The sequence below is a fragment of the Vombatus ursinus genome, unplaced genomic scaffold (genome assembly GCF_900497805.2).
Source record: "Vombatus ursinus unplaced genomic scaffold, bare-nosed wombat genome assembly UNPS02011767.1, whole genome shotgun sequence".
Classification (NCBI taxonomy): Eukaryota; Metazoa; Chordata; class Mammalia; order Diprotodontia; family Vombatidae; genus Vombatus; species Vombatus ursinus.
In genome coordinates, this window is record NW_020951545.1 from 2,554,800 (window position 1) to 2,574,894 (window position 20,095).

Sequence of the window (20,095 nt, forward strand, 5' to 3'; positions counted from 1 at the left end):
GAGTCAGAACCAACTTGCCCACTGTAGAAAATGTCTGCTGCTTCCTGTACAATAAATAAATAGGATCCTTATGGCCCTTGTGTGCACAAGCAAAGCTTCAGTAAGTTTGTTCTGGGTAGGCAAGATACCATGTAGAGACTTTGCCTGTGGCATCACAGTTTAATCCTCCAGTTGATTAGTACAAAAGGGACTAAAGAATCTTCTGAATGCTATGTCTATATAGAAATACCACAAAGAAAAATAATATAAAACTATTTACATAAAATCTAGCACTTTATGACTTCTGAGGCAGCACAGTATAGTCCAAATAAAGACAGATGTGGATTCAGATGACTTGGTTCAAATCCCAGGTCTGCCACTTCCTACCTGTGACCTTGGCCAAGACATTTGATATCTCTGGGTCTCAGTGTTCTCATTTATAAAAACAAGGGAGTTGGCTGGGTAAACCTCTTAGGCCTCTTCCATATTTAAGTATATTATTATCTGAACATCCCCCCCCAATAGCAATAGATGTGAAATCCATATTTAGGGAAAAAATTATTTTATATGTCATTGAATGTTAGATGACAGCATTCCCTCTTCTTCTTCATTTTTTTAAAAAATAACAACCAAATTGGTGGGGAGGCAGCCAAAATTTGAGGTACCAGTGCCTCTCGAACAGATGTCGCACCATTATTTTTTAGCTCGTTTAGATGAATAAACATGTTAAACTGTGAAGTATTACATTTTAGATTTTTTCATTAAAAAAGAGACAATCTGTTTACTGTCCTAATTGAGACAACAATCCTAGTGGTTGCCAGTTTTGGCAGTCATAACAATGAACTATAAATATTTGGACCAATCAAGAAAATGGTGACTGTAAAGGCTATAACATGTGGAAGGTTCTGTTTTCATGGGCACCCATTTCAATCCTGCCTTTTTTCTAATTTCTGCAAATAAAATTATATCAAACCAGAGCTGCATGGGAAAGCCCCACAAAATCAGTTAAGAGACCTGTTTCAATATCTAATTTCTTTCTAGTTCATTATCCTTTTTAGTGTTCAATTATCCATCTGCTTGTAACAAATTGCTTCTACAGTTCCTCTATCCAATGTGACAAGTCAGGTCATCATTTGGATTGGCTTTGGAGTACAAATTAGGCTACCACCAAGTTTGGGTCTTCGAGTCTCCTTTTCAAATTAAAAAAAACAAGTATTCTGAATCACGTTAACCTTTTCAGTTGCAGCAATTTTGAAAAGGAGACATGAACAAATAAAAACAAATAAAAGTCATCCTATACTTTTTCTGAATAAGATGCTTTAGTTCTATCACTCATTTGTATATTTTACATACTACAACACCAAGAAAGGAGGGTAAATGGCCTTGATATGCTTTTGTTGCTTTGAAAGAAATAATAAAATAACATTAACTGGAGCCCATAAAGTATTTGGGAACCCAATAATGCATATGATCTCTTAGACTTTGTAGGAGCTGATATATATAACTAGAAGGGGCTTTAAAGATCACCAAGTCCCAACTGCCTCATTTTATAGAAGAGGAAACTGGAAGCCCATAGACTTTAAACGACTTGCAAGATCATCCCAGTAGTAAGCAGTAGAGCTACTCTTGAGGGAAAGACAGAAAACCTGGGCCACCACAAGGGCACTGCTAGGAATGCCATTGCTTCTTGAAGGGAGCATGACAGACCAGGCCAGGAAGGATACACCTGATTACTTATTTGGCTAACTAGGTGCTAAATATTTCTCCCTGTTAAAGGAGTGTGTTATCAGTGCCCTCTATGTTTTGGCACTCTGAAGTAATACCCTGTTCCCAGTGTTACCAGGATCTTGTTCGAGTTTTTGCTCTAATTTTTGCCTACTACACCCCTTATTTCTTCTTCATGCTGACTCCCAATATTTCTTCCCTTTCTCTACTATCCTACTTTGGTACTCTCATTTATTTTCATCATTTTCCTACCTTACTTCCTATTTTTGCCACAACCCTTTTCTTCTATCCCTCATTTTTTTGTGTATTCTTACTAGTTCTACTCTATTATTACTACTACTACTACAACCACTACTACTACTACAACCACAACTACTACCATTACTACTACTACTACTACTACTATTACTACTACATCTGATGCTACTATATTACTACTACTGCTGCTGCTACTGGTGGTTCTACTATTACTACTACTACTGCCACTACTACTACTACTACAATTACTACTACTACTACTACTACTACTACTACTATTACAATTACTACTACTACTACTACTACTACTACTACTATTATTACTACTACTCTCTTAGGACTTGGAACGAAGAGAACCTATGTTCAAATCTTTTTCTGGCATTTATCAGCTATATACCATGGGCAAGTGACTGAATGTCTAAAAGCCTGAGTGTTCTCATCTGTAAAATGTTAATCATTATACCCATAGTGCCTACATCATCGAATTGTTGTGAAGCTTAAATGAAATTATGTAAAGCATTTTGAGAATCATAAAGTACTATAACAATTCCAGAGATGGGGAGAATGATGGCAATGTGATGATGATGGGACTTATTAATTACAGAAAAAAAAGTCCTTAAATCACTTCATATGTAAAGTGGTCTAGCTTCTCTCCTGTCATGGGAGAAAGTGCCAAACTAACTAGTAGCTAAGACAGGTTCCAAAAGAGCAAAAGGTCACACAGAGAATTAGGGATCACTATGATCATAAAATTAGTGTCTACAGAAATAGGAGGAAGAACCAAATTCCCTTCTTGTTTTCACAGTCATCAAGTGGAATAGATCTTATCAAAAATAGATCCCATCTAACATTTCATCTTCTACAGGAAGCTTTTCCCAACCCCTCTTCACTCTAATTCTTTCTCTCTTAATTACTTCTCATTCATCCTGTATGTAGCATGTCTGTACGTATTTGTTTGCTTGTTGTCTCCCCCATTTTGTGAGCTCCTTGAACTACTTTTGCTTCTTTTTGTATTCCCATCACTTAGCACAGTGCCTGGCACATAATAAACCTTTAATGGTTGTCGTCTTTTGTTCTCAAAGAGGACCAAAATGACATCACTTGGTTGGGGTCAAGGTACAGTGTGTCCGACTGTGGCTGATCAGATCACTATGAGCTTGGAAGTCTCTACTACAGGTCAGGCACAAATAATCCACATAAACAGTGGAGTAGAGATGTCCCTACTAACTGACTAGATGTTTGATCAGGCAGAATCATGCAAGCATTGCCTGTGATACAAACTTACACAAACTATTGAAACTTCAGCAGGCTATATGTTTTTCCTTGATGCAGGTGAGCCTGATTTATTCTTTCTTCTCTCTACTTAGTTCATCCCTGATTTATATTTTCACTTCCTTTCATTTTATTCTTTATGGATGTGAATTTACCACACCTTGATTTTTATCTTCCAAATTTTTTTTTGCCCCTTATTCCAAGAAAGTGCTCCATCATATGGATGTATCTTAAATAAAGTTAATTAAAATAAATTTTGTTTCTGAGGATTTCACATCATTCCTTAAAATAATTTGTGATATTCTATAGTATTTCTAAACTAGTTTTTCGTATTTCTGGACTCAGCAATAAAATTTGTCTGCTGCCTCTCATTCCACTTAGCAATGTCTTTCCCTTAGGAGCCCTTTCTTCGAACATTTTATAAATGAACCAATGAGAAATATCTTACATAGACAATAGGGAGTTGAATTTTTTAAGCCCATCAGCTAATTTGACAAGGGATCTGCTGATATTCATTCTTTTTCACATTTGAATATAAATACAAGGGAACACTTCAAATCTCAGGATGATCAAAAAAAAAAAGAAAGAAAGAAAAAAGAAGGTTACTCAGGGGAGATGTACCCTACCTATTCACTAGTTTTGAATGAAATTATATTTCATTTTAAACTATCCTTATGTGCAATGGGTAGCAATCTACAGCAAGTGGGTTATAGTTGATAAATTATTTCTCTGGAAATAGAACATGAAATTAATCAATTTTTGATGTTTTATTACTGGGAACATGTTCATCACATGTTGTAGATTGCAAGGTAATATATATGCATATATAAACAACTATTATTCATTATTATTATATGATAAAATAAGAATTTCTTTCTGGCATCTTTGTCTATCTTGATCAGAATAGAACTTAAGAAAGTGAGAAAGGAACTGCAACTCTCCTTCTTGAATTGAAGTTATTAAAATGAACCTGATTCTAAAGCCTACATATTTGTAAATGGCTCAGGATTTTGACATCTTTATTATAGACTGATAGAAGAACCAGGTGTCATGAAATCTGGTTTGAGAGTAAAGAAGGAGCCTCCAGTCTGGCAATAAAAATTTGAATTTTCTAGTGGATTCTTGACAGAAAGTTGATATACTGTTAAAGTCATTATTCTAACCTCCCTTCTGTGCCATTTTGGCCTCATTTTCCTTAAATATGGATTTTAAAGAATCAAACTGAATGAATGAAGACAGAGTAATAAGGTGTGTTGAATTGAAGATGGTTGTTTTTATCATCAATTTCACTTTCAATTGATTCAGAGGATTTCTTGGCTGCAGAAGACAGAATTTTACCAATGATTAATTTTGCTTAAAATGTGTACTTTGAGAAAAATTTACATAAAATAGATAAGAACAGAGAAAGTCTACATTATAGGATGATGAAACAATGAAGTTAGAAGAGATATCTGCACAGATTTCACATGATATATAGTTTTACTTAAAGTTTTTCATTTATACCATATTGACATATTCTTATTTCTCTCTTGTTATCTCCAAGTTTTAGCATAGGCATAAAAGACAGGAATAATGGCCCTCAGAATCTCAGTTTTGTTCTGGTATTAAGACATTTAAGGAATTTCAATCCATTTTAGGGACCACTAAAACAATAATACGTTACTGCCACCTTGATGATTAGAAAGTTATTCTGTCTCCCTAAGTGCCAAATTTAAGAAGTGACAGACCCTACAATAACTAAGCCCATTTTCTCATTAATCATCAGTAGATTTCTGTGAAGTAAATATTTTAAAATGATCTTATGTTATGGATGGGAAAAGGAAGACATGAAGGCATTAAGTGATTTATTCATCTAGCCACCACTAGTTAGTGGTGAAATTGGAAGTAACTCAGTTCATTTATACAATCATGTATTTGTGGAGCAACTATTTCAGTAAATGAAAAGCACCTAAGGGAAACACAAAAGGGACAATGATACAAAGAGAAAAAAAAAGATACAAAAGTAGCATTCACAAGTATCTTAAGTTATAAGAAGTCGGTGCCTGCTGTTTGTAATGTAAGGATCAGCAGGTGAAGTAAAATACAGGATCCCAAAGAATACTTATTTGGTTGGTTCATGGGGCTGAGTACAGAATCACAGCATCTCAGAACTGGAAAAAACCCAAGAAGTCATTTAGTTAAACCTTAACCTGAATAAGAATTCTCCTTTCAATGTAACTCAACAAGTGGTGGTTCAAACTTTGCAAGATCTCAAATTAAGGTGAACCCACCATTTTTCGAGGCCACCCATCATACTTCGAGATAGCTACAATTAATTGTTGGAGTAATACCCTGTTGTAAAAATTTGCTCATTTTAAGCCTGGGTGGGGCATATAATGGCCCCTAAGGTCTATATAGTTCCTCCTCTTTGGCTTTAGGGAGTTTATTTTGGATGAAAATTTCTGAATTTACTCACAACTGCTCTCAGTGAGGAAAATTCCTAACACCTAAGCAGAGGTTGGGCTCTCTGCCTAACCTGAGATTTACATCTATCTCTAGTTAACTCCTGGCCTCTTTGAGGCAAAACTCACTTTGTTGTAAACTTGGGTAATGAAATAGTATATGATATTATAGTGTCTGTGGATAAACAAGTATTGGGAAAGGAAGATGGGGAAAGAACTGACATTTTGAGGAACTTGCCTCAGCCAAAAACCTCCACCCTGTAATGCTTATATACCCCATGACTCTACTTGACTATCTCCCTCCTCTGACATACCTCAATTCTCCCTTTGCTCCTCAAGGGTATACTGAAAATGCCATATTTACTCCAAACTCTTGAATATGAACTGTCATTATCTCTCCCCTGGATTCTGAAATAGCTTCTTCTTTTTATATTAATCATGTAGAGCATGACCTAGTCTCTCACACAGTGATTTTGGTTGTTTCAAGGAGGTATACAGGACCTTTCCATTTTTTAATTCTATCAAAAAGTGTTCTGGGGGTAGCTAGGTGGCGCAGTGGATAGAGTACCAGCCCTGGAGTCAGGAGGACCTGAGTTCAAATCCGGCCTCACACACATAATACTTCCTAGCTGTGTGACTCTGGGAAAGTCACTTAACCCCAATTGCCTCACTAAAAATAAATAAAGAAATAAGTTTAAAAAAAAAGTGTTCTGAACTAGTCAAGTCACCAGAACCAAAATGAGGTGGTTTCAAACTATTCTGACATTAGAAAGATTTCCTTGCATCAAGCCATGTTTGTTTCTTTGTAACTTTACCCATTTCCTACTTCATAGAATCATGGATGTCAAAGTAGAAGGGAACTCACAGGTCATCTAATCTGACTCTTTCATTTCATAGAAGAGGAAATTGAATCCCAAAGAGGCTAAATGACTTACCTAAGACCACATGTCTAGTAGGTTGGAGAGACAGATTTAACCCAGATTCTCTAACTCCAGATCCAACAAGTCTGATATCCCAAATGACAGCTCTTCAAATACCTGGAAAGAAACATTGTGTAGTCTGCACATCTCCTACAGACTAGACTTCCAAAGTTTCTTTGATTTTCATATGGCATAAACTATATATAATATATATGTATATATGTATGTATGTATGTATGTATGTGTGTGTGTGTGTGTGTGTGTGTGTGTGTGTGTATGCGCAGGTTGGCATATGACCAGGATAGAATAAAACAAGACCATTACCCATATTTCTAAATGTAAAACTAGCCCAAAGTTAGATCACCTTTTTTTTTCACTACCACTTGACACATTCAACTTGCAGTACTCTAACCTGCCTAGATATTTTTCAGACAAGCTGTTTTCTGACAATGCCTCCTCTATTTTGTACGTGTGTAATTCATTTTTATATATTTTATTTCATCTTCTTAGGCTTACCCAATCAAGAACCAAAAGTGTCTTCATTAGGGAATGATTGAAAAACTAGAGTATATAAAGGTAGTGGAATTTTATTATGCTAGAAGAAATAAGGAAACTGAAGAATCCTAAGAAGCATGAGAAGATTTGCATGAACTGATGAAGAGTGAAACCAAAAAAACATATACACAATGATTACAGCAATGTAAATAGAAAGATGTCACTAAAATGAAGCTGAAATCTAAATAATTAAAACACTCCATAAAAATCCCAGAGAACAGATAATGAAATTTAGTCATCTTCATGACAGAGAGATGGGAGGTGTATTGGGCAGAATGTTGTATACATTGTCAAACGCTGTCACTGTGTCAGATAGTTTTGTTTAATTCATTTACTTTGTTATGAGAGGGAAAGGGGGAGGGTCAATCTGAAGTTTAGGGGTGGGGGACTGAGTAGAGATTTCTCTGGAAATAATAATAGCTAACATTTACACAGTGCTTACTATGTAACCTTACTATGTACTAGGTACACGCTAAGCACTTTACAACTGTTGTAATCCTGGATCCTCACAACAACCCTAGGAGAAAGGTGCTATTACTGTCCTCATTGTACAAATAAGGAAACTGAGGCAAATGGAGGTTAAAGTGATTTGCGCAGGGTCACACAGCTTGTAAGTGTCTAAGGTCACGAATTCGAGTCTTTCTGATTCTAGGCCTAGCACTCTATTCACTGTCCCACCTCGCTGCCCTATGACTGTGATATGAAGATGAAAAATATCAATAAAACATTAAAAATTTAAGAATCAGCAAACTTTCATGTGACACTGAACAGTCATTTTCACTTTCCACTGTTAGAAAAGTACTAACTGCAATATTTTGTTATGTCTTTTTAAAAATAATTATCTATTATAGTTAAATGAGATACCAACAATAGATGAAGATTATTATTTATGTTTCATTGGGTGATTTGACCTCATTACTTCCTTGTATTTGGGAAACTAAGAACGTATAAACACTAAAGGTGGTGTTACTGATCAATATATGTATTATTTCAACTTATGCTCAGGAAGACTCTATCTTCATCTAGAAGAGTCCATTGCCTATAAACTCCCTGGCAAGAAAGGAACCACAGAAATCTGGAGGAAGGGGTGATGGATTCTCACTAAAGCTTGGTTCCCTTTGTCTAGAAGAGGCTGGTAGATTTGGGAGTCTGAGAAGCACGCCAAGATATTTAGGTGTTCATTTACATTATGTTAAGGCCAAGTTTTGAGCTATAGGATAATGTTAATACATTACCTAAATATCTTATACAATAGTTATGAATTTGGTTTTAACCACTTAAAATTATCTCATGAAAATGTTAAATTCAAAAATTAGCCAGCCTCAATGTAGAAATTTTGTTGTCTTTTGATTTTGCTTTTGATTATTTTTTTTTGTTTTTCATTTTGTTCCTATTATCCTAAGCACTTTTTTTTTCCTTTTTGAGTATTTACTTTTAGGTTGAAAATTCTGAGTAGAGGTAATAGTATTAATGGTGTAAATAACTCCATATATAGAATGCTTCTTGATGTGTTGAGCCTAAATTTTACCAATAGACTCTTCAGATAAAAGACCACTTGGCACATGGAAAATACTCTCAGTTATCTTCAGAATTAAATGTTTTGAGGCCACGTTTGTTAGCAAATTATATAAAGAAAAGTAATCCAGCTAATAACTGGATTCATTACAATACTACTTCTTTGAAGGAAAAAGGTAGACCTATTAACTATTTGCTAAAATGGTATTAACATAATAATAAGCAACACTACTGTTTTCCACATCTAAATACCAAATATACACTGTGACTCAGAGATAGAATCCCTGCCCCACTTCCAGCGGAAAATGAGGTCCTAGAGGGCAGAGTTGTTTCATTTTTATCTGTGAATTCCTAGCAGCTATTTCAGTGCCTTGTATGTGATAGGTGTTATTGAATTTAATTGAGTCAAATATTGATTAATGGCATTGTGCATAGTGAATGATCTGGTTAATTGAATTTTGGGGCTCCCCAAGGGTCCTCTTTTTATTGAATTTTTGAGAACCTAATATTTATTGGCCCAGTTTTTCACTTTAATAATGAAGCATCATTGTATGCAATATATACATAAAGGCATATAGGAGATAAAAATGAATCTGTATTGATCCCAGGGCATCCTCTGGATGTTGGATTTTGTGCCACCTCCCCCTTCCAATTAATGTACTAATAAAAGTCTGTTTTGTTGTTATTTACCCCTTTCTTCTAAATGTGAAGTGCATCGTTCCTCTTCCTCCACCCCCCAGCAAATTAATATAGGCTTCTGTATGTATGTTTATAGCTATATTTTTCAACTGATATGTAATTACTTTATAGCTAATTATCTCAGTTGATTCTAATATAATAAAAGCCATGATAAAATGAGGTAATATTTATAAAGTGTTTTGCCAGCCTGGAAATGCTAGCTATTAAGATGATTGTCATAAACATGTATTAAATACCTACTATACACCAGGTACTATGCTAAGCCTTGAAAATACAGATATGAAAAAGAGAGACAATTCTTGCCCTCAATGAACTTATATCTAATAAAAGAAGACAATACACACACAAAAAAGCTGAAAAGTGGTAGGTATGGGGCAAGGTACCAAGTGCAGGGGCATGATGGAAAAGCCAAAGAATTCCAAAAATTACTACTTCTAGAGGAGTCAAAGAAGTCCAAAATGAGTATAGCATGATGATGGTGATGACAATGATGATAAGTTTGATTCCAGTTAACTATTTTATGCCATAACCTCAACTAGTTATCACAAGATTAAATGATAGTCAAGAGACTCAATGGATGCTGTATGGGCCAGATTTGAGAAGACTAGATAGACCCTCGGGTAATCTGAGAACGTCTCAGGAATGGAATTGATCATGACTTTCAGGTAGTTCAATAATTTTTAAGTTATCTCCCCTGGATCTATGTTCCAGGCCAGTTGTTTTTCCAATGAGATATTTCACATTTTCTTCTATTTTTTTTCATTCTTTTGGTTTTATAATTTCTTGATTTCTCATGAAGTCATTAGCTTCCATTTGCTCCATTTTAATTTTTAAATAATTATTGTCCTCAGTGAGCTTTTGGACCTCCTTTTCCATTTGCCCACTTCTGCTTTTTAAGGCATTCTTTTCCTCATTGGCTTTTTGGACCTCTTTTTCCATTTGGTCTAGTCCATTTTTTAAGGTATTATTTTCTTAAGCATTTTTTTGGGTGTCTTTGAGCAAGCTGTTGAATTGTTTTTCATTATTTTCTTGCATCACTCTCATTTTTCTTCCCATTTTTCCTCTACTTCTCTTACTTGCTTTTCAAAATCTTTTTTGAGCTCTTCCATGAGCTCAAATTCATATTTTTCTTGAGACCAATTCATATTTTTCTTGGAGGTTCTGGATGTAGGAGCTTTGATCTTGTTTTCTTCTTCTGGCTATATGATTTGATCTTCCTTGTCACCAAAGTAAGATTCTATACTCTGAAATTTTTTCCTCTGTTTGCTCATCTTCCCAGCTACTGTCCCAAGCTTCAGGGGTTTTGGGCAGCTATTTTCAGAGATACTTCTAGTGACCTGCAAGTTTTCAGTTCTTCGAGGGTGGTATGATCTAAGGAGAGGTGTTTACTCCTTTCCTGGCCTGTGCTCTGGTCTTTGAGTGACCACAAGCACTCTCTTCTGCCCTGGAAATGAGAGGAGGGTTCCCTCTCCACTGTTGCCACAAACTCAGCCACACCAGCACTCCTCCTTTCCCCAAGACTGCCACGCAGGACTGGACCCAGATCTAAGCATGGGCAAAGCAAGAGAATTATGATTGAGAGCCAGCAAAGAGATCCCTGAAATACCCCTCTGATCAGCTTCTGGATGCCCCCACTGTCTGTGGGCCAAAAACTCTGGCAGCAACTGTAGCTTTGACCACTGCCTCATGGCTATGCTAGGGCCAGGGCTAGGCCACTCTCCTCTCTCACCCAGGTGCCACAGACCTTTCCCATTGACCTTCTAAGTTGTCTTTGACATTTGTGGGTTGAGAAGTCTGGAAACTGCCTGTCTATCTAGACCAGGGTAGGGACCCTGTGACCTTGAGCTCCCCTTGATTCAGTCCCCTGAGGCCTGCTTCAGGTTCACTGAGGCCTGGTCTTTGCCTGCTCAGCTCATGTTAAACTGTGCTCCTCTCCCAGCCAGGCACAATAGACCTTTCCCGTTGACCATCCAGGCTGTCTTTGGCTGGAAATTTGTTTCACTCTGTCTTTTTGTAGGTTCTGCTGCTCTAGAATTTGTTTAGAGTCATTTTTTACAAGTATTTGAAGGGGTTTTGGGGAGAACTCAAGCGAGTCCCTGCTTTTATTCTGTCATCTTGGCTCTGCCCCTGCCATTTTCTTCTCTAGCTCATTTTAGAAATGAGGAAACTGAGGCAAACAAGGTTAAATGACTTGCCTAGGGTCACCTAGCTAGTAAGTGTTCGAGGCTGGATTTGAACTCAGGTCTTCCTGACTCCATGCCTAGCACTCTCTCCACTGTGCCACCTAGCTACCTGAAATGGTCTTTATTATCTCCATTATACTAATGAAAGTAAGTAAACTGATGCTCTAAGAGGTGAAGGAACTTACCTGCGATAACACAATTGTAATATTAGCTAATTTATAGAAAGTTTTATATTTTTTTTGCAAGATGTTTTCCTCATGCCAACATTGAGAGTAAAGGTAAGGAAGCTGATGCATTCCTTTCTCAACTCTTCTCCTGACTTTCCAGATTCTTCTGCCTAGTCCGGGTGGTCTTCTCACCCTGGAAGATGCTGCCACTCTTGTGATCCCCTACTCCAGAGGATGGGTTCCTTCCCAGAATCTCCCTTTGAGGAATTCCCAAGTTATTCGTGCTCACTCCTTCCATGGCTCCACTCCTGTCTCTCTATACTTCCCCCTCCCCACCCTCACCTGCTTTTCAGCTCCCTTTTATTTTTCTTTTCTCTGTTAGAATGTAAACTCCATAAGGATAGGGCCTGTCTTTCTTGTTGCTTCTGTTTGAATTTGCAGTGCTTAACACAGTGGCTGGCACATACAAAGCATTTAATAACTGTTTTGCCTGTCTATCTAGACCAGGGTAGGGACCCTGTGGCCTTGAGGCACATGTGGCCCTCTAGGTCCTCAAGTACGGTCCTTTGACCGCATCCAAGTTTTACAGAACAAATCCTTTTGTTAAGAGAATTTGTTCTGTGAAGTTTGGATTCAGTAAAAGGGCCACATGCAAGGACCTAGAAAGCCACATGTGGCCTTGAGGTCACAAGTTCCCCACCACTGGACTCTAGACTATCTGTCTATCTATAGACATTGAAGCATGTAATTATTTATGGAATCCTGAAAACAAGAATCTTAAAAGGTAATGATGATGGTGGTGGTAAAAGTTGTATTAATGATGTCTCTATGTCTCTTTCTCTCTGTTGGTCTCTCATCCTCATTCTATTCCACTCACCCTCCACACAACTGCCAGAGTGTTTTTCCTAACACAAAGGCCTAACCCTATCTTTTCCCTTCTCAATAAACTCCAGTGGCTCCCTATTGCTGGTTCTGTTGTTGTTTACTTATTTTCAATTTTGTCCGACTCCTCAGGACCCCATCTGGGGTTCTCTTGGCAAAGATACTGGAGTGGGTAATTATTTCCTTTTCCAGCTCATTTTACAGATGAGGAAACTGAGGCAAATGGGGTTAAGTGACTTGCCCAGGATCATACAGCTAGTAAGGGTCTGAGGCCATATTTGAACCCAGGTCTTCCTGACTCCAGGCCTGGCACTCTATTCACTGTTTCACCTAGCTCCCTGTCCCTATTTATTTTTTGGCATTTAAAGCTCTTCACAACTTAATCACTACCTACATTTCTAATCACCTTCACTTACTCTATAGTGTAAGTATATTGGCCTTCTGACTCTTCACAGTGATTGGTTGATTGTCATCCTTCATTTTGGAAGAGGACCAAAATAATATCACTATATTGGAGTCAAGATTGTGAGGGACTGTCTGATGTTGGCTGCTGCCAAGTGAGGGTTGTGGCAAGATCGGGGTAAGATCTGGGTATTTGGAAGTAACCGAGGCAGGGGCTGTGGTGGGCGGAGTTGTGGTGAACTGGGATGGGCTAGATACAGAGAAGCCCTGAGGCAGTGGGCAGTGCTATGTGAGATAAGCTGGGGAAGGATCAGGATACAAGGAAGTAGCGGAGCACGTGCTCCTGAGGCAAGGGGCTGTGCCACGTGGGAGTGGGACGGCAGAGGACGAGTTCCCTTTGCTTAGTCCCCTCCCTATAGGCAACGTCAACCCCAGACGCCTCCTTCCTGTGACCTTCCTGACTTCCTGGGTCACGTACCTTCCCTTTGTGTAGCACTGACCCCAGACGCCTCCTCCCGGTATCTGGGCCTGACTTCTTAGGTCACGTACTCTTTGTCTATGCACTAATCCCAGACGCCTCCTTCCTGTATCTGGTCCTAGCCTCCTGCGTCACTTCCTCTCCCTTGGTGCGCTAAACTCAGACAGCCCCTTCCGGTATCTGACCCTACAATCATTGACTAGTAGGCGGGCTGAGGAGGAGGGGCTAAGGAGGTACTTAGGAACGGGTCGTGGTCGGATCACGCGCTCTCTTTGCTCCTGCTCTGTTGCTCTGGCCTTCCTGCTTGGCCTTGCTGTGATGGCCTCTGAATAAAGCTCGGGTGTTGGCACCTCCTGATGGGTTCGTCTCTGTGTGTGTATCCAGGTAGGCTCCGAAGACTGGTAAGTAGTATGACTCTGGCAGCCTGCTCCTTACAGGAGGAGAGTGTATGGCGCAGCCGGCACAAGGTCGGCGCGGCCGGTGCACAAGATACAGCATGTCCAACTGTGGCTGATCAGACCAATATGAGCTCCAAAGGCTCCACCCCAGGTCAAGCACAAATAATCTATATGAATGTTTGGAGTAGAAATGACTCTAAATTTTAGCATCTCATATTTCTTTTGAGCTATTCCAATCATGCTTCACTCATTGGGCACAGCATCTCCTTCGATAAGGGCACACCATAGTTTGTAGTCCTTTGCCAGTATCTCTCATGTCATGCAATCAATTCCAAAATTCTTGAGATAGACCTGGAGAGTGTCCTTATATCGCTTTTTCTGACCTCCACCTAAGCACTTGCCTTGTGTGAGTACTCCATAAAATAGTCTTTTAGGTAAATGTATGTTTGGCATTCAGACTATGTGGCCAGTCCATCAGAATTGCATTCTTTGCAGTAGAGTTTGAATATTTGGCAGTTTAGCTTGAGAAAGGACCTCAGTGTCCAGTATCTTATCCTGCCAGGTGATTTTCAGAATAGAAGAATCCTAAGACAATTCAGATGGAGGTAATTCAGCTTTCTGGCATGGCACTGATATGCTGTCTAGGTTTCACAGGCACACAACAATGACTCTTTACAATACTTTATTTTCCATTCCTGTTCATTTGCCCTGGATGTTCCCCATGCCCAGAATATATATTTTTTCTTACCTCTGAGACCTGCTAGAATCTTGAGCATCATCCTAAATTCAACTCAAACACCATCTTCTACATAAATTCTTTCCTCACTCCCCCTCATTGCTAATACCTTTCCCTCCCCCCATCAACTTGTATTTTTGTATAAATACACATTGCATACTCTGAAAGAACATAAATTACCTTGACGACAAGAACTATTTTACTTCTCTCTTTGTATCTCAAGCACAATGCCTCTCACGTAGTAGGCACTTAATAAATGCTTTTTGGTGGACTGAAGTAATAATGCTCTTGTTGCTGATCACCATTATCATTATTAAAGCATATTCATAGAATCATACCATCTTAGCATTGTAAGCTATCTTAGAAGCTATATAGGCAAAGTCCATGTTATTAATTAGCAACCAAATTATATTACATATTAACTGATTTTGATTAACACTGACATGATCCTAACATCTATTAATTAAGGTATTTCTGAAGCATTAGTATACAACTGTGCTATGATTTAAGAAAATCTTATAAAACAAAGCCTCAATATAAGAGGTGAATCAGGCCCAATTATTCACGTTTAAAAGGATTCGTCACTTTACAGAAGATTTCACTTAAGTCATTATTCCTTTAAATAATGATCCTCTTTCTCCACAAAATTCAAATACAACTTGAACCACACACAAAAAAAGTGCTACATACTTACATAACTTTTCAGGAATCTATCTATTTTGTAAAGTAAAGGACAGCTGCAGGCATAGATATATTCCTCCAGCAAAATGGAAGGTAAGTAAGAGAGAGGTTAAGTGATTTGTCCTAACTTATATTTTTCACGGTCTCTTTTCCTGTGTGAAACAAATGAAACACTGTAAATTTCATTTTTCTTTCCTAAAGCATGTGTGAAAATGGAAGAAGGAGACAATGGGTAAATACAGCACGTTATTGTCAGCTTTGCTGTTTGTTAATTCATTTAATTTAAATGCAAATTGTATGTTTTAATAATCATAAATTGCCTAGCATCAGGTTGCTCCCAGAAACATGCTGTTACTAAGAAGATGCTTTTCTGAAATTCCAAAAGGCCTCCATTGCACTAAACCTTTTTTTCTTTGTGAGGATAGCTGCCCCTTGAAACATCCTGCCACATAGAGCTGAAATGATTTTAAAGCCTCAGCAGAAAGCTTAAAAAGTTGTAATAGGAAATCACATTTGGCTTCACCAATAGATCTGAACATAGGAGCTAAGAAGTGATTTCAAATCAATCTGTAGGAAGATTTTTATGTCTGATCATGAGCAAACAGAGAGCTTGTCTCTGATGGAGGCTAGGAGTGAGTCACGTGGTGGGCCCTAATGATGTCTGCCGCCTTTCATCATCTGACAGTGACCGAGTCACATTTCTTTCTACTTTGACAATGGAAACATTTAATGAAACAAAATAGCAATACCAAACTCCAGGTCTCCCAGCCCTCTTTGCTTAAATGAGGCTCTAGCTTCATTAAATTCTGGCTTGCAGAGGTGCCCCCCAATTACAGTCCTCTGAACCCCAAATTAAAATGAGATCCGAAAACTTTACTTTAATGCACACTGCCATGCTCCATGTACTTCCAAACTCCAAGAGAATACAAGATCGATCTATCAGAGAGCTAGTACTTCCATATTATCTCTTCTGATACTTGACATAGATGCTGCCAGGTTAGAGTATATTCCATCACTGAGATGAAAGATGCTAAAAACAGCAGGTATGGTGAGTTTTGGTTTGGTCACCCCCTTTCAATAACATATTTCACATATATTTATACTCATCCTCTCCATGTTTTAAAATATTTTAAGTATTTATTTTATATGGTTTTATAGTTCTCCAAATATCTTGGTAGGAATCACTATAGAACTGGAAATTCAATTTTAATTAATGATTATTAGAAAAATTATAGTGGAGCATTATGTTTAAGTGTTGGAAAATTTGACCTTCTTATCAATGTTCTTTACACATTTTTTAAAATTATGTTATTATACTTACCTCTCTTTCTCTTGACCACCATTTGGCTTTGAAATTACAAAGCTACACTAAGTTTTAATGGGCTGAAGATTCATATTGACATACTGTCATTTTAACTCTATATTTTAGTGTCCAGTAATTCATCAGCAGCATTCTTTTCTCTTTAAAACACATTTCTAGTATTCTAACTTAAAAATTAAAAAAAAATAAACAGCAGGGGGAAATACAAGTTTCACATTTTTGAAATTATTTTCTTTACATATTTATTTTATTTTATTTTGGAATTATTTATTTTATAGTTTTATTTTGCTTCATAGATTTATTTTATTCATTTTTTTAATTTTACTTACCTATAAAGATAAATAATTGATTAATGTCATCTCACTTACCTGCTTTCAGGAGTAATAATATTCATAATTTGTTCTAATGTTTCATCACCTTCTTCACTTTTAGCTACCTGAAGAATCAATTATTGATTATCTGAGGAAGACAAGAACAAATGAGTTTTTTTATGCTTCCTAATGGTTAGCACCTCTGCAAAAGTCCTACTCTGATATTTCACTGAAATGAAGAAGTTCTGCAAGATGAAAGCAATGGAGCTCAACCATTGGTATATACTTCCAAAGTAAAAGCCTTCAATTATGGGCCTGGACATTGACTGTATGACTATTGTATACTGTATTGTATGTATTAATCAATTTTTCAAAGGCTTTCCATCAAGTTGGATGTAGGCTGACTATTCTTTTTGGCTATAGCAACTTTTGGAGACGGGTGGCATTTGGTGGCACAGTGGATAGAGCACTGGCCCTGGAGTCAGGAAGTTGTTTTTGAATTGTTTCAGTTATGTCTGACTCTCTGTCACTCCCATTTGGAGTTTTCTTGTCAAAGATACTGGAGTGATTTGTTATTTCCTTCTCCTGGATTGAAAACTATATGTTGGGGAGTAAGGTGTAAGAAGCCTGGAAAGGTGGGAGGGGGCTAGGTTACAAAGGGCTTTGAATGTCAAACAGCATTTTGTATTTGCTCCCTGAGGCAATAAGAAATCATTGGAGTTTATTGTGTAAGGAGAGGGCGTGGTGACATGATCAAAGCTAAACTTTAGGAAAATCATTTTAGTGACTGAATGGTGGAAAGATTGGAGCAGGGAGAAACTCGAGGCAGGCAGAACCACCAGTAGCTATTGCAACAGTCTAGACATGCAGTGTGGAGGACCTGCAACAGAGTGATGGCAGTGTCAGAGGAGAGAAGGGGGTATATTTGAGAGATTTTGCAAAGGTGGAATCAAGCTGCTTTGGCAACAGCTTGGATATGGGGAGTGAAAAATAATGAGGAATCCAGGATGACTTCTAGGTTTGTGAGCCTGAGGGCCTGAGACAGGGGTGGCCTCCCCAAACCTGAATGATGTTGCCCAGTACAATTATAGGGAAGGTGAGGGAGAGGGTTTAGGGGGAAAGATAATGAGTTCTATTTTGGACTGTTGTTTAATATGTCTACTAGATATCCAGTTAGAGGTGTCTGAAAGGCAGATGGAAATATAAGATTGGAAATACAAGATCCCAGCAGAGAAGTTAGGAGACCATAGGTAGATTTGGGAATCATTAGCATAAAGACAGTAATTAAACTCATGAAAGTTGATGAGATCACCAAGTGAAGTAGAATACAGGAAGAAGAGAAGAGGGACAGAATCCTGAGGGACACCTATGGTTAGAGAGGGTGATGTGGAGGAAAGTCCAGCAAAAGAGACAGAGAAGGAGCAGTCAGATAGGTAGAAGGAAAATCAGGAGAGTGGTCCTGAAAACCTAGAGAGAAGATTATCAAGGAGGAAAAAGTGATAGGGTCAAAAATTGCAGAGAGGTCCAAGAGAAGGATTGAGAAAAGGCAATTTGACAAATAAGAGACCATTAGTAACTTTGGAGAGAGCAGTTTCATGGAACAATAATCAGAAGCCAGATTGTGAAACGGTTAAGAATACAGTGTGAGGAAACAGAGTAGAGGTATCTATTGTAGATGGCCTTTTCAAGGAGTTTATCTACCAAGGGCAGAAGAAGAGATATAGGACAATACTTACAGAGGGTGGAAGAATCAAGTGAAGGTTGTTTTTTTTTTTCAGGATAGGGGAGACACGGACATATTTGTAGGCAGTAGGAAATAAGCCAATAGAGAGGGAGAGATTGAAAATAAAGTGAAGGAGTAGGGATGACAGAGAGGGCAATATGTTAGAGGAGACAAGATGGAATGACATCACTTGAACAGGTAAAGGGGTTAACCTTGGTAAGGAGTAAGGTCACTTCATCATGTGCAAGAGGGGTAAGGAGCAGAAAGTAGAAGAAGGTACCTGAGTGACAGGAGATGAAGAGGGGAGAAGAGGGAGCTCATGGAAAATGGACTCAATTTTTTCTGGAAATATGAGGCAAGGATCTCAGTTGAGAGGGTAAGGAGTAGGAAGTTTAAGGAGAGATGAAAAGATTTGGAAGAACCACTAAAAAGAGAGTAATAGTGATTTGATAAGAGAGTTAGAGTAGGATTGCCTCGCAGTAGTGAGGGCCCAGGTGAAGTTGTATAATTTACAACTTTGGTGTATCCTCAACTCCTCACTCTCCAAAGTGTTCTATGAAAAAACAGAAAACAAAGATAAAAGAATAATTAGGGCAGATTAAATAAGATCCCAAATTAGTATAAACAATGAATCCCCTTGAAGTCACATTATTTGAATTAGCAAGACATGTTTCCATTGGAGTAGAACCAATTACCATATTTTAAATAGTTAAAACTTTAATAGGGTCAATGTGAATTCACAAGGCCACTTCAGGTGATTGATTATTAGAACTAATGGGGACCTAGTTGTATACAAAAGAGATTCATGCTAGAAGTCATGTCAGGGCCTTTAAGTGTTTGATTTTTAAGATATCTGAGAAATGGAAAGATAATAAAGAATTGGGGGGGAAATGGATGTTATTACTACTGAAAAAAAATGATCAAGAGGACTTCAATAATGAGTTCTAAATGCCTGTATGCTTTGTACCTATAAAAACTTTATGATAATAATTTATGCAAATATCAAGGACATTCCAAATGCCAATATGAGAAGGGAGCCTGGAGCACATTGCAATTGATATTGTCCAGCAGACTAGTTCTTTGAAATCATGAAATTGACTTTTTTTTAAAAAAAGGGTTTTGCTGTTGCTGTTGTCCTTCACCTTCAGAAGATGTGTCTACATTTAATCCATGCAGTTTTCCTATAACATCTAAAGAAAAACTCCAAGAGGGGTAAAGAGAAGAAGGGAACTACTTCCCCCCCAATTTTTTGAAATGGATAATTAAATTTATTCCAATAATTACAAGATTTGAAAGGTTCATCAGTCACATTTTCTCTCCCACAAACATCTGATATGTCATATATGTGGAGGAAGGAACTTGCTATGGACAAGACCATAATCTTCAGGGACTGGAAGCTCTATAGCCAGAGCTAGCTTTTGAAGCCTGCTGCTAGAGGTCTTCTACCAT